Raw genomic sequence first — 14,260 nt, forward strand, 5'->3', positions numbered from 1 at the left:
AACACACATGTGAGGGTGCTTCCTGCAAGGAGCCCCCCTCAGGGCGCTGGGGCCTGCTGTTTACTGGCAGCAGTCCCCAGAAGATGGGCGGCTGGGGAAATTGGAAGACCGCCGGGAGCCTGAGGATATGGCCCCCTGGGGCTGCAGGTTGGGGTGAAATGGTATGAGATGTGGGGCTCAGCCCGCAGAAAAGACCGACCTGGCTGTGGCATTTGTCCTGGCCCCCACTTCTCCCCACAAAAGCCCCTTCCATTTTCTTCCCGATTCTTTCTCCTCTCACTTTCTTTCCCTCCTTCTTTTTCAATCTCTTTCCCCTTAACTTTTTCTATCTTAATTGGTCATAACATGGACGTGAAATTCTTTTTATTATCTACTATATTTATTGAATACAGTTTTATGTTCCTTGCTCTTAATTTTTAAAGTGGATGAGCTGAACATTTTATGGTTTTCTTTCAAAAATTTTTATATCACAGCGGTAGTCATTAGGGCTGTTCACAAATATTCCGCTTCTCCGTTTGGGCACATGGCTGGATCGGACATCCCCTCCAGTTGGGGAGTTACCTCTCTGCGTGTGGCTTGTTTGGGCCAATTAAACGTGAGCCCTCCTGGGTGGAACCTCGACAGCCCGCGAGCTTAGGGGTCAACTTGCTCTCCTGCTGCTGTAGTGATGGGGGAAGCTTATGTAGGAGGTGAAAACTTTCTCTGCCTGGTTGTCTGAGTGACTGTGGTGGGCATACTCTCCTGGCCCACCCACGTCAAACACAAAGTGTGAGTAAGGAATAAGCTTTTTTATATTAAGCCACTGAATTTGTTAGTGCAGCCTAGTTTTACTTATTCTGACAGATGCAATTATTTCACTAGGTATCTTCCTCATTTGACTATCTTCTCTAATAAGAAATCATTTACTGTGACGCTAAAATGATTATCTGTGCAAATGTTTAATCTTGGTGGTGAGGAAGGTCAGGACTTCTTCGAGAATCTGATAAAACAAGGAGCTCCCTTCCCCCCAAAATGTACACATGGCATTTTGCACGCAATCGCAGGTGTTCGTGGGCTCCAAAGCACAAACGCCTTCTCTAGCCTCAGACACGGATCCTGCACCTCACAGGGACAGGATCCTGACCATTCTAGTGGCGTCCTGATGACAAGAAGCCGTGCGTCACTTCAATTGCTGGAGCCACGGCAATCAGAGCAATGTGGATAATTAGGTTTCCATGGAAGTTTCTTAGGGTGAGAATGAACTTCCACAGGGATGCCTCTGGCAGCAGACAGGGATCTGGGCACTTCTGGGGGCCACACCTCGGAAAGCCCCTGTCAGGGTAGAACTCGAAATAAAGGCTAGCAGGGAGTCGAGGGGTTTGGCAGACGGCAGTGACAAAGCACTTGACCATGACCCCGCAAGCTCGTCCTCATGGATTTCTTTGTGCTGAGAGCACTTCCTTGATCTCTGACACGCGCCCTACATCTAGAAGAATGCCTTTTTTCACTCTGACACATGTGACACCTCTTGGCCTTTGTGAATGTCAGTTTCATCATTTGCACAGCCTAAATTACTGACTGAAAAGATTCCCTTGCAAACTGGTTGTTCAGAACCGGGGACAAATGTCCCCCATGAAAACAGTGTTTAAAATGGTGGTCAGTCTCCTTAGACAAATCACCAAAGTCTATCAGATGCAGCTGAATGCTAGAAAAGGTCGGAAGCCAAAGGTAGGCGTCTGTGCAATGTGACAGGAGAGAAGGAATCTGCCTCTGCCTTCCTTATCCATTTTCCATCTCTCATCTCCTTCCCTCCCTTGGACCCAGTAAGCCTCTTCACATCCCCAAGGCACACTGTTTCCAAAATCACCCCTCTTTCTCCAAATCTCACTGTCTCAGTGTAGCTGAACCCAAAAAGGCGTTCAGAGGACAACAAGTTTATCGGACTAATTCTCACTAAAATGTGAGTGACTGAGAACCCCTTCATCCTCTCAGAAGAATTCTTACTTTTTTAAGACAAATGTCAGAAACCCAAGCGGATGCCAAATCGGTAGCCCACGTAGCAAAGGAAAAGAAAAACTGTCAAGAGCAGTAGAGGAACGTTTTCTGAGAGTTTGCCTCCTGGGATCGAATCCCCAAAGCACAGCTCTTAATTGTTATAGCTTCTTTCCATCTTTCCACCAGCCCACACAATCTCTAAAACAAAAGTATTTTTCAAGCTCACCACATTGAGGTTTCGTGCATGCGTGTGTGTGTGTACACGCGTGCACGCACAAGTGTGACTAAGGGGGCATCGTAGGCAGGAAAAGCAGCAGCTGTCAGCAACCATGGATAAATCCAGTGTCCATTAAGCCAGAGGACAGCCTAGAACAGGAGTAGTGATGCCTCCTCCATGCCAACATCACACAGAATCTCCCATAACAAGTGAGTGGCATTGTCTGCAAAGCAATCTGGCATCTTGGGAAAGGGAAACCCTTCTTTGAGGGAGTGGGTGGTTGAGGAAGGATAGATTTTTCATTCCTCAAAAAGCGCTCGCAGAATATAAAATTAGTCACAGCCCCTTGATATTGGGAACAGCAATCGAATTCACGAGGAGGCTAATTTGGCCTAAAAACACAGCTCTCTGTGCCACGGGGCTATGTCCAGAGTCCTGACAGACGACACAGCCTTCGCTCCCTTCCATGGGGGTTCGGGAGGCACCTCCCAGAAAGAGGCTGGGTGCCAGAAAGGAAAATTTCGCCCCTTCCTTCCTTCAGCCGCTTTGTCTGCAAGATTGGGGAAAGGCTAGTTGGCATATTTCAAGGGAGCAAATAATTAGTTCTCTTGGAATCTCGTTTTAGATTTTAATTCTTAGTCTTGGAGCCAAACTCTAGGAGCAGAAATTTCTAGCTGCGGCTGGAGGGACTCAGTTCCGGCACACTAAAAAAAGGCCCTGCTTTGGAGGCATTTTTCCATGCATGAATCAAATTATTCCAGCTGGGTTTTACCAACACGTAGGCAATCAAAACCTACTTTAACTTGCTATTTTATTCTTTATTTACTAGTTCTATAAATACGATGATGGGTGTGCTTTTATATTGGGCTGGGGGGGCGCGAGGAGAAGTAGCAGCTGTTTGCAGCTATGGGTCACGTGTAGGTCCAGGGTTTGCGGGGAGACAGGCCTGCCGCCATCGCCCCATCTGCGGTGAAGGCATCTCCCGCCCACTTGGCTCGCGAGCGTGGCCACGAGTCCTCCATTTGCCAGACCTGTGCAGAGCGCCTTTGCCACCCTCCCTTCCTTCCTGGGAGGACAAGGGCAAGCTGAGTTTTCAAAAAGGGCATCCAAGCCTGGTGTGGCAATAAGAATAAAATACGATTCCAATCCAGGGGCGAAGCAGACATATACAGGTGGCAGCCAATTCTGACCAAGGCAGGAGAAGGAGCTTAAGATGAGGGGTTGGCCTTCGGTGGCCTTCAGTTCTGATACCTGATGATTTGATGAATTATATCTGCGCACCAGGCCCCAGTGGGTAAACTTAAGGATTAAGGGGGTGGAGTGCCAGGGAGGCAAGATTCTGACTCAGCATCAGGACGAATTTGATAAAGATTAGAGTTGTCTAAAATGAATCGGGCTGCCTTAGTGGTTTTCTGAAGCATGAGGTGACGCTGAGGAGAGGCCGTGGAGAGAGGGCTCAAAACTCCAAGGAGCGTTAGATTTGACGGCATTTGATATCATCTCTGCCTCGGGGAGGCCACCTTCCGAAGGAGGTGGTGCGCATGCTCCTTGCACGCAGAGGGAAGCTATCTGTGTGAGACGGGAGGCGCCTACAAGCCAAGGAACACCAAGGAGTGCCTGTGACCGCCAGAAGCTGGAAGAGGTCAGGAAGGATCCTCCCCTAGAGCCTTCAGAGGTGTGGCCCTGCCGACACATTGATTTCAGACTTCTAGCCTTCAGAACTCTGAGAGACTCAATCTCCGTTGCTTGAATCCATCTGGCTGTGGTTACTTTGTTATAGCACCCTAAGAAACGAACACAGTCAGCCTGGCTGCCCCCAGCTTCAGTGGGTTCTGGCCGGGCAACTGTCTGCCTGCCCCCGCCGTGACTCCCGGCCGCCCGTGGACTCTTGACTGATCTAGATTTTAGTGTAGTAAACATTATTGCAAGGGGAGCAGGCAGCATCACCTGGTGCGAGCAGTGTCGCACTTTGGTTATTTGGAATAACCAAATCCAGAAGCAAAAGCCTTCTTCCCTCTGCAGTTCTCTGAGGGCCACCATCTGGACCCCTGTGCCCACCCCAGTTCTCTGGCCCTTTGACATAGCCTTGTCATCTGGACCGTGTCTGTCTGTCTTGAAGGTGTCGCTCTCGGGGAAAGTCGACCATCCCACATCGAAGGAGACTATCCCCAATGAAGATCTGGGGGTGCAGATGCAAATTGGGGTCCACGCCCCACATCTGGCCTCTATAGTGTTGTAAAAAATGTGAATTAGAGCCACTGCTTCAAAACCGAAAGATTTTATGTTAAAATAATTTTCCTGTTTCTTTTGCAAAATTAGAAAATCTGATCTCAGCAGCTAAAGCAGAGAAGCCGATGGCCCCTTTTAGATCTCGACATGTCTATCTGGCTTTTCACAGTCCCCAGCACCCTCTGTTACTCCTTGACATTGAGGCCAGGTATTAGTTGCCATAAATCATTTCCCTTCATTTTGTGGGTCTGGTATGGTGTTATTAAGAGGAGAGTGAAATATTTCTTTATACATCCATGTCTCCATCAAAAGTTCAGAAAAGAGAGGGCCACGTCTTTAAAGGAAAGCAGAAGTGAATGTATATCTTGGCGGAAGTGGAGATTCTTTTCCCGTGATTACTCCGCAAGGTGTTTCTGCACTTCATACACAAAGCCCATGACGCCATTATGGGGAAAAAGCAAAAAGAAAAACAATTTCAGCCTGCTCCTTCCCTTACGTCACCCTTCCTCCATCCCTGTAGGAGGTTGACTTTGAAATTCCTGCAGAAAAAAACTAAAGGTTGGACTAAAGAGAAGATGCCAATCTTCTCTTCCCCAGCTCCAACGACATGACCCTAACCAGGGTTCTCTCTTATCTCTCTCCAGTCTCCTGCATCTTCCACGGAACTCTCAGCGGAAACTTGATAAGGTTTGGAGGATGCCACTTCCCCTTTTTAAAGGCTTTTCTGGTTCCCACCGCCTACAAGACAAAGCCCGACCCTCTTGGCGTCCTCCACAACAGCCTCATTCTCCAGGCCCGCCCACTTCCACTGGCCCAGACCCACTGAGCATGCTCTCCCAACGCCTTTGCCATGCGTACCCCTTCATGCCTTTGAGCAAGTTTTTGCTTCCATCTCAAATGCTTTTCTTTCTGGAGTTGAGGTCCTCCTGGCCTCATCAGCTCATCCAGTTCAGAAGCTTAGGGATGTCATGGCAGACTCCCCAGAAGGCTCATTTTCATGCACACCTTTAGATCCCTTGAAAGGTGACTTTAAGACCTTGGAGTGTTTAATCACGCCACCCTGGGGGATTTACTGTGCTTCTCTAAAAATAGAAGCTCACCAAATGTTGACCCAGTCTCTGGGAGCAGAGCAAGCACTTGCAGGAGGCAGGGCTCTCCCCCACCCACACAGGGAGGGCAGTTGAAGGGCAAGAGTCCTGGCCGATCATGCGTTTGAGCCCAGCACTGTGGATGTCGGTTCTGGGCCCCAGTCCCTGGAAAACTCAGTCTAAGTCATATTGTTTGGGAGTCTCAGAGTTTTATAATCACTCCGAGATCAAACCACATAATTTCAGTGGTAATTACTTGAAGAGGAAAAATCCTTGAACCTCAGAGGCAATAAAACCTCAGTGACCTGCAAAACACAGAGACAGCTGTGGGCGGCAGGGCAGCCTGGAGCATCCAACAGAATGCTGGCTTGTGGTGGGGAGTGAACTAGTCGAAGATAACAACTGCAGGAACTTTATGGAAAAAGGAAGGGTCTGTGTGCCCCTGGAATTATCACCCAAACCCCTGAAACTCCTCTTTCCACCATCTAACCTCCACCTTCTAACAAACTCCTACTCACCATCCATGCCCCAGTTGGAATGCCCTCTCCTCTGGGAAGGCTGCCCAGATTCACTTCCCTTTTCCTCTCCTCCAACTTGATGACTTGCATAGGGCCTTCCCTGCCTCCAATTCAGCGCAATAGGCATCCCATCAAACAGCCCTTACCCTCCAACCTCTTGCCTCCAAAAATCACCGTGGGCTTCGCTTCCCCAAGGCCCACTCGTGTTTCTGGCTTTCTGTGCCAGCCCTTTGATAAAAAGCCAGTTCTCCTTCTCAGTTGTTCTCTGCTTCGGACTAGGTACTTGCTTTCTGGAACAAACTTGCCCCAGCCCAGGCCCAGATTCAATTCCTTTTGCTGGATGCCCTGCAGCTGTGGGCCAGCTCAGCTGTTCCCACACGCTGTCCTGGCTCCCAGAAGCCTGGGCACAGCTCCAAGGGCCTTGGTTACATCACGTGGGAGGGTAGACATCCCAGCAATGAGAGCCAGTCCCACCTCCACGCTGCTGCTCATTCACCCTCCGTGCCATCCATGTCACCCTCTTGTAGCTTTGTGTCTTGCCAATCTGTGCTTCTCAGAGGCTGGGACCCTGTTTTATCTTTCTGCATCTCTACAGAACTTCATGTGGGGCCTGATACCTAACAGGTTGAGATAGATCATGATATTTGTCCATCATTCTTTCTTTACTCCTTGTCTCTGATACTGTCTACTGTGGACAGAATGTATCTCCCCATCTTCTGACTGAGCTTGGCCATGTGAATTGCTTCGGCCAATAGAATGTGGCTGAAAGTGACAGTGTGACAATTAAAAGCTAAAGCTTTAAGCTTCTGCCAGCGCTCTTGAATCTTCTGTCCTCCATTATGAAAAGAGCATGTCCCAGGTAGCCATTGCTTCTTCAGCCTGCGTCTCAGAATGAATCCATGTGGGGCAAACAGGAACCCAAACTGAAGCCTGGACTCAAATCTAGCCCAGCTTGAACTGTAGCCAACCTCCAGATCTGCAACTGTGAAATGAACATTAGTAGCTATAAGTCACTGAGATCTGGGGGACTGTTACACAGCATGATAACAGAAAAAAACGAACTAATACACAGTCCCTAAGGACACTTTTGAGGAATAAAGCAAGGGGGAATGAATGAGTGAAAGCAAAACTCATTCTAAAGAGAGTCAGCTCAGCCCCAAATATAGTTCACAGTAACTCGGTGGTTCTCCAGATGTGGTCCCCAGACCGGCAGCATCCGCATCGCCTGGGAACTTTTCAGAAATGCAAATTCTGGGGCCTTTCCCTGGACCTACTGAAATAGAAACTCTAGGGGCAGGGCCCAACAGCCTGTGTTTTCACAAGCCCTGCAGGTAAATCTGCTGCTCACTTAGGTTTGAGAACCACGTTAGTAACTGCTGAAATAGAACAGCTTTCTTCAATCTAGGAACCATTTATTTCCTTAAATTCAGACACTGCAGAATTTTAAATCATGGAGCCCAATTAACCAAATGCCTTGATTATCTCCAACACCGTCATCCCATTTAATCTGTGTCCTGAGGCATTCCATCCAGACACAGAATTTTCTAGTCCGGCGGCTCTCAACTCTAGCTGCATAATACAATCTCCCGGAAACTTTAAAAACATCCTGATGCCCAGGTCACATCCTGACCCATGAAAGCAGAATCTCTGGGGGTGAGACGCAAGCATCAGGATTCTTTCAAGCTTCCCCAGGTTATTTTAACAGGCAGTGGAGGTTGAGAATGAACTTTCCTTTTTTAAGGGACCCAAGCTGGCCCAGCACCTGTCCCTCTGCTACTGCTTGCTCGCACTCTCCACAGGGCAAAGCAGTGTACATAGCCTCCCTGCCCCAGCTCTTAAGAATCCAGGGACTTCCCTGAAGGTCCAGTGGTAAAGAATCCGCTTTACAATGCAGGGGACGTGGGCTCGATCCCTGGTCGGGGAACTAAGATCCCACATGCCACGGGGCCAGTAAGCCCGCGCGCCACAACTACTGAGCTCACACACCTCAACTAGAGCCCGCGTGCCGCAGACTACAGAGCCCACACGCCCTGGAGCCTGCGCACCACAGCTAGAGAAGAGAAAACCCAGAAAACGCGCAGGCCACAACTAGAGAGAAGCCCGCTCGCTACAACAAAGAGCCCAAGTGCCGCAACGAAAGATCCTGCATGCCTCAACGATCCCGTGCGCCACAACTAAGACCCGACGCAGCCAAAAAGGAAGGAAGTAAATAAATAAATAATAGATAAATCTTTTTTAAAAAAAAGAATCTAAAGGCTTGTTACCACATATAGAACGGATAAACAACAAGGTCCTACTGTATAGCACAGGGAACTATATTCAATATCCTGGGATAAACCATAATGGAAAAGAATATGAAAGAGAATGTATATATGTGTATAACTGAGTCACTTTGCTGGACAGCAGAAATGAACACAACATTGTCAATCAACTATACTTCAATTTAAAAAATAAATTAAAAAAAGAATCTGAAGGCTTGTTAAATACCCTGTGTCTTTGGCACATTTGCAGCATTTTGAAGAGACTGGATCCAACCAGGTAGGCCTTGGGGAAGCATGGCCCATGGCTGTAAGGATGGGGGGGTCACTCCATTTAGTCATTCGTTCTTCCTGCATATCCAGGGTACCTTCTACCTGGCAGGCAGCTTGCTAAGCGCTTGCAAGTCCTACCAACGGCCAAACTGAGCCGAGCAGTCTTGGAGAGTGACGGCTGGTAGCCAGCTAACAGACCCTCAATACGAGCTTACACTTTAGAGCATCACTGATGGTAGTGGGTTTCCTGGAAGGATGTAGGTGCCCATCCCCCTCTCAGGAGGCCAACTGGCTGTCAACCCTTCGGCTCCAGCCCAGCCGGGAAGGCATCAGGAATCAGGGTGGCTTAATTTCACCGGCTCCCTCTCCCATAATATAAAGGACGCATACAGCGGAGGGCTTTTCTCCCTGGAAGCCTTCCCCATTGCCCTTCCCTTCCCTCTTAAAAACTCACTGTCAGCCTCCCCACTCCCCTGAAATCCCCTCCCTTGCTTAGTTGTCTCAGACAGAGTTCCCCCAAAGCAGACCTTGAGCTGAGGATTCCGGTGCAAGCGACTTCTGAAGGAAGTGCTCCCGGGAGACACTGGTAAGGGGGTGGGGAAGCAGGACAGGGAAGGAGAGGAAGCCAGTCATGTGCTCATGCGTACTCTTGGGCCCAGCTCTGCAGAGGGGAGCTTCAGCCTGACCCTGCTGGACCCAGGGCACCGGAGCTAGCCTCTCCCACTCCCGCGCCGCGCAATCATTGGTGGTTGGCTAAGGACCGCCCTGGGGTGGGATGGGGGATGTAAACTCCCAGGCACTTCCACCCTCCACCTTGGTAGGCAAAGAGGTTCCAGCAGCCCAAGAGCAGGCCTGCCGAGAAGAATCAGAGGTGCAGCCCATTGGGAGCAAAACCAGTAGAAGCTGCGGGGAGGGGCGTGCAGAAATGGTAACGGGGATCGAGGGTAAGGCTGCCAGATTTAGCAAATAAAAATACAGGATGATGGGCTTCCCTGGTGGCGCAGTGGTTGAGAGTCCACCTGCCGATGCAGGGGACACGGGTTCGTGCCCCGGTCCGGGAAGATCCCACATGCCGCGGAGCGGCTGGGCCCGTGAGCCATGGCCGCTGAGCCTGCGCGTCCGGAGCCTGTGCTCCGCAACGGGAGAGGCCGCAGTGGTGGGAGGCCCGCGTACCAGAAAAAAAAAAAAAATACAGGATGGCCAGTTACATTTGCATTTCAGATAGGCAATCAATCTTCTTTTTTAGTATAAGTATACCCCCATGCACAGTTTGGGATATACTTACACTGACAAATATTATTTACCTGAAATGCAAATGTACCTGGCCGTCCTTTATATTATCAGGCACCCCAAGTTCAAAGGTGACAGTGTAGGCCTTTGCTGCTCCCGTTAGGTAATTATGCTGCTGTGCACACGTGCCCTGTAGAACCACTGGTATTGCCCTGGGCCACCGCTTATAGTATTTGGGAGTATCGGTCACTATGGTGTGGTTAGGGGCAAAGTTCTAGACTGAAAAGACAGTGGCAAACCAGTGTTGTCTCGTTGGCCCCTTTGACACCTCTTCTGCATTACACTAGAGCTGTGAGGCTTACCCAGAGCCCACCCTATCCTAATGACAGGGATAAAACCACGTCCGGGTGCCCAGTCCGTCTGCCTGCCCTGCTCGGAGATCAAGGTGCTAATGGCCGTCTGACAGCCTGGACCTCGAGTCCTAAGCCAGTCTGTCACTTGGTCAGCCCGACCCTTTCATTAAGTATTTTTGCATCCTTTCACCAATCTTTAAGTAAGGAAAAGAAGACACCAATAGTTATGGAAGTTGTCCTGATGGCTGGCAGGTCCTAAAAATAGGTTGGGATGGATTGATCGTGGTTATAACCAGCAGGCCTCACCGTGGGCGCCCCCGGCCCATGCATAATATAAAATATACAAATGGCAGACGGAGAACAAAGCCAAAACTGGGGCTCTTTGCATTGATTTGTGATCAGCTCTTTTGAAATCCCCTGCATTTGGAAGACTGAGAATGAAAATGATCCCGCTTCACAGCCCTGGTCTCTCCCAGGGTCTCGAGAACTCCAGGACTGAGGAGACAGATGCAAGGTATAGGCAATGCTCGAGGCTTTTGCGGTGGCGAAGCAGGGTAAAGGGAGTAGAAGGCAGCAGGCAATTAGATGTTTTTGGGAAATTAAGGTGTGGATCGGTATAGGTGATCACCTTCCAGGAAGTCTCACTCATAATCATTTATTTTAGTGAATTAAGACATGGGAGGGATAGAAAATGCCTCTTGATGGAAAACCTGGGTCACTGGTGACATCGCTGAGCCACTGAATTACCCAACCCTGAGTACTGACTGGGCTTCTTAAAATGAAGAGAATACATTTTTCTTATTATTTAAAAAGAAAAGAAAATGCCTCCTGCATGATTCTAAAGGCTGTTAAAGTCTTGAGGTATTTTTAAAGGGTATTTCCAAGTAGAAACTTTAGGCATTTCATCTCCTAAAGTATAAACACTTGAAAAATCACAGGATGTCACTGGGTTCTAGAATAAATTGGAAAGGAATAGAAATCATTGTCTTAGGCTGAGTTCCCCCTCAGAGCAGACCCTGAGACAAGAATTTGCATGTAAATAGTTTATTTCGGGGACTATCTCGGGAAGCACTGTAGGTGGTAGGGAGGCAAAACAGGGAAGGGAAGATAAGCGACAGCGCATGCATTACTGAGGGGTGGGAACGGGACTGAGTCCCACTGCTGGGAAATGGTGGACAACAGTTCTCAAACTACCTATGGTGAAGGATTGCGGGGTTTGGGTTTTTTTTTTTTTTTTAATCTCCAATGGACCAATACTTTTTCCCCCTGATACTTGAATAGACAATAAAAAGGAATTACTAGAAAAATTTAAAAACATACAAAATACAAACCCCAATTTCTTGAAAAAAAAACTTGTGAAACCCATAACTACTCTGTGAAATTACTACAGAAGTTTCCAAATGCTTACTGTCAATTTTGGTTCTTTTTGCAAACCAGTGATAGACAGTTTCCAGGCTGGCACCAGTCCAAGGACCACACTTTGTACCTGTGTCTCAGAGTTCACCCATGTGAGGGGCAAGGGAGCTGGGGTATTTATGTAACACTGCATCAGTTGAGGTTTGCTCCCAGGCGACGGTCGGCATCAGTTCTCTCACTGTGTGTGTAGGCGCAGCAAAAGCCCTTGGACAAAGAGATGCAGAGGGGCTGGCAACTGGAAGGGCAGGGAGCGAATTAAATGGTAAGGGCCAAAGGGCTATGGGTGGGGCAGCCACAGCATTCAGGATTCATGTGGCAGGAAGGGAGCACGAAGCCATCGGGCCAGCCTCTTCTGCAGGGGATGGAAAAACTGGTCCCTGAGCCACTCATTGCCCCAGTGTAGCACTCAGATGTCATTGAGTAACACCGCTGCCAGGACTAGGGGAGAGGGAAGACCCTCCCCACTTGCCTACCTTGGCATTCTTCTAGACCTCTGCTTGCCTAGTCCCTGGCACCAGAGGGACAACAGCCAACCGGGAGACAGGTGGTGTCCTCTGCACCAGTGCCAACTCCCACAGGGGTGAGGCCTGGCTAAACTCTCATCTGCCCACTAATCTGCTGGGGAGTGGAGGAAAGGTCCGGGGATTAGCACAAAGCCGGGGCCAGACCGCAGATCTCCTGGCTTGAACCCACCGTGTGACCCTCTGAGGCTCTGTTTCCTTATCCATACAATGGAAATGCTAACCTGTGCCCTACTTACCTCACAGGCCTGTTTTAAGGATCAAGTGAGATAAGTAAGTGAAAGAAGTTTCGGAAAAGTTTAAAGACCTCTCTAGCTGTCCACCCTGAGAACAACTCATTATCTGCAGGTGAGTTGTCCGGCACCCACAGCTCTCAGAAGACAGACCCCCCAACTCAATAATGATTTTAAAAGGTCTCTTAACTTTGTTATACAGCAGAAACTAACACACCATTGTAAAGCAATTATACTCCAATAAAGATGTTAAAAAATAATAATAAAAAAAATAAAAGGTCTCATTCAATTCAACATGGGACTTTGATCTGGACACTGGATCAGAAAACTAATGCTATAAAGCACATCATTGGGAAAATTAGCACTATCTGAATAAGGCCTGTATAGTAAATAATAGTTGTCTCAATGTCAGATTTCCTGAATTTGATCATTGTACTGTGGTTACGTAGGAGAATGCCCATGTTCCTAGGAGGTACATGTGGAAGTATTTAGGATTAAAATATCATGATGGCTGCAATGTATTCTCAGGTGGTTCGGCCATAACAATAATAACAACAGTAATAATAGTAGCAACAATAGCAATGATAATCATGTATGTATGTATGTGTGCGTGTACACGGAGAGAAAGAGATGGGGGGAGAAAAGAAAATGAGGTAAAAAGTTAAGAATTGTTGACTCCTAATGACTTGTGTATATAGGAATTTACAATACTGTTTCTGTAACTTTTCTGTAAGTTTGATTATTTTCAAACGAAAAAGATTTTATTTATTTATTTATTTTTGGCTGTGTTGGGTCTTCATTGCCGTGCGCAGGCTTCCTCTAGTTGCGGCAAGCCGGGGCTACTCTTCGTTGCAGTGCGCGGGCTTCTCATTGCGGTGGCTTCTCTCGTTGCGGAGCACGGCCTCCAGGCGCACGGGCTTCAGTAGTTGCAGCACGCAGGCTCAGTAGTTGTGGTGCACGGGCTTAGTTGCTCCGAGGTATGTGGGACCTATAGATAGATAGATAGATTACCTCCTTCCTCAAAAAAAAAAGTCTCTGTGCCTCTGAGCCACAGACATTACACTAACACTGGAAACTTCCTGGTCCCCCATTCAGAGCTTAGTGACTCATAATCAACACAGATTCCTAACAAACTTGGTTATCTGATTTCTCAGCCCAGAATAGAATTAGAAATAAAAAGGTAGAAGGAGGAAATGGCAAGCATAAAGACAACAGAAGAAGTAACAGTTGACATTTGGATATCAAGATACTGGCCAAAAAAAAAAAAAAAAAAACCCGGAAGGTAGACACACAGCTGTGAAACCTCAGTGCTGTAAGGGATGGCATGATGCTAAAGGCTAGAGCTGGAAAGGTCTTGACCTCACAGAACAGGAGGTGAGGGTGTGACTTATCAAAGAACTCACAGCCAGTTAGCAGAGAAACACAAATTCCCTAATATTTTGGGTATTCTCTTTTCTCTGCTCTATGTTGAACCTACATAAGAAGAGGGGTGGTTCAGTATCTCTGTTCAAGAAGAGAGGGAAACACAAACATCAAAAACCGTTGAAGACACTTCATTGCTACTAGAAGTAGTAGCCATGGCAGATACTCTCCAACAGTTTTTTCTCTCCTACTTCTCTGTTCCTGTCAAAGCCTTCCTACCCTAAAAGACTGAAACTACCAGATATTCACTTCCCCAGGCTCCCTTGTGGCTAGATCATGGCCATATAACCCTGGGGTACCTGAAGGGGAGGCTTTTGGGCAACTTCTGGGACAGATGCTTCTCCCTGGTTGAAAAAGGTATGTAATGAGGAACTCCTCTTTATGCTCTGCCTTGGACATGATTGGGTAAGAATATGATGCCTGGAGCTGTGGCAACCATTTTGTGATCATGAGTAGACATACTGAAGATTAAAATGCAATATTCTGAGGGTGATGGAGAAGGATGGGAAGATCTTCAGTTTTTAATGA

The sequence above is a fragment of the Grampus griseus genome (assembly GCF_964374135.1).
Source record: "Grampus griseus genome assembly, chromosome: X".
NCBI classification, from domain to species: domain Eukaryota; kingdom Metazoa; phylum Chordata; class Mammalia; order Artiodactyla; family Delphinidae; genus Grampus; species Grampus griseus.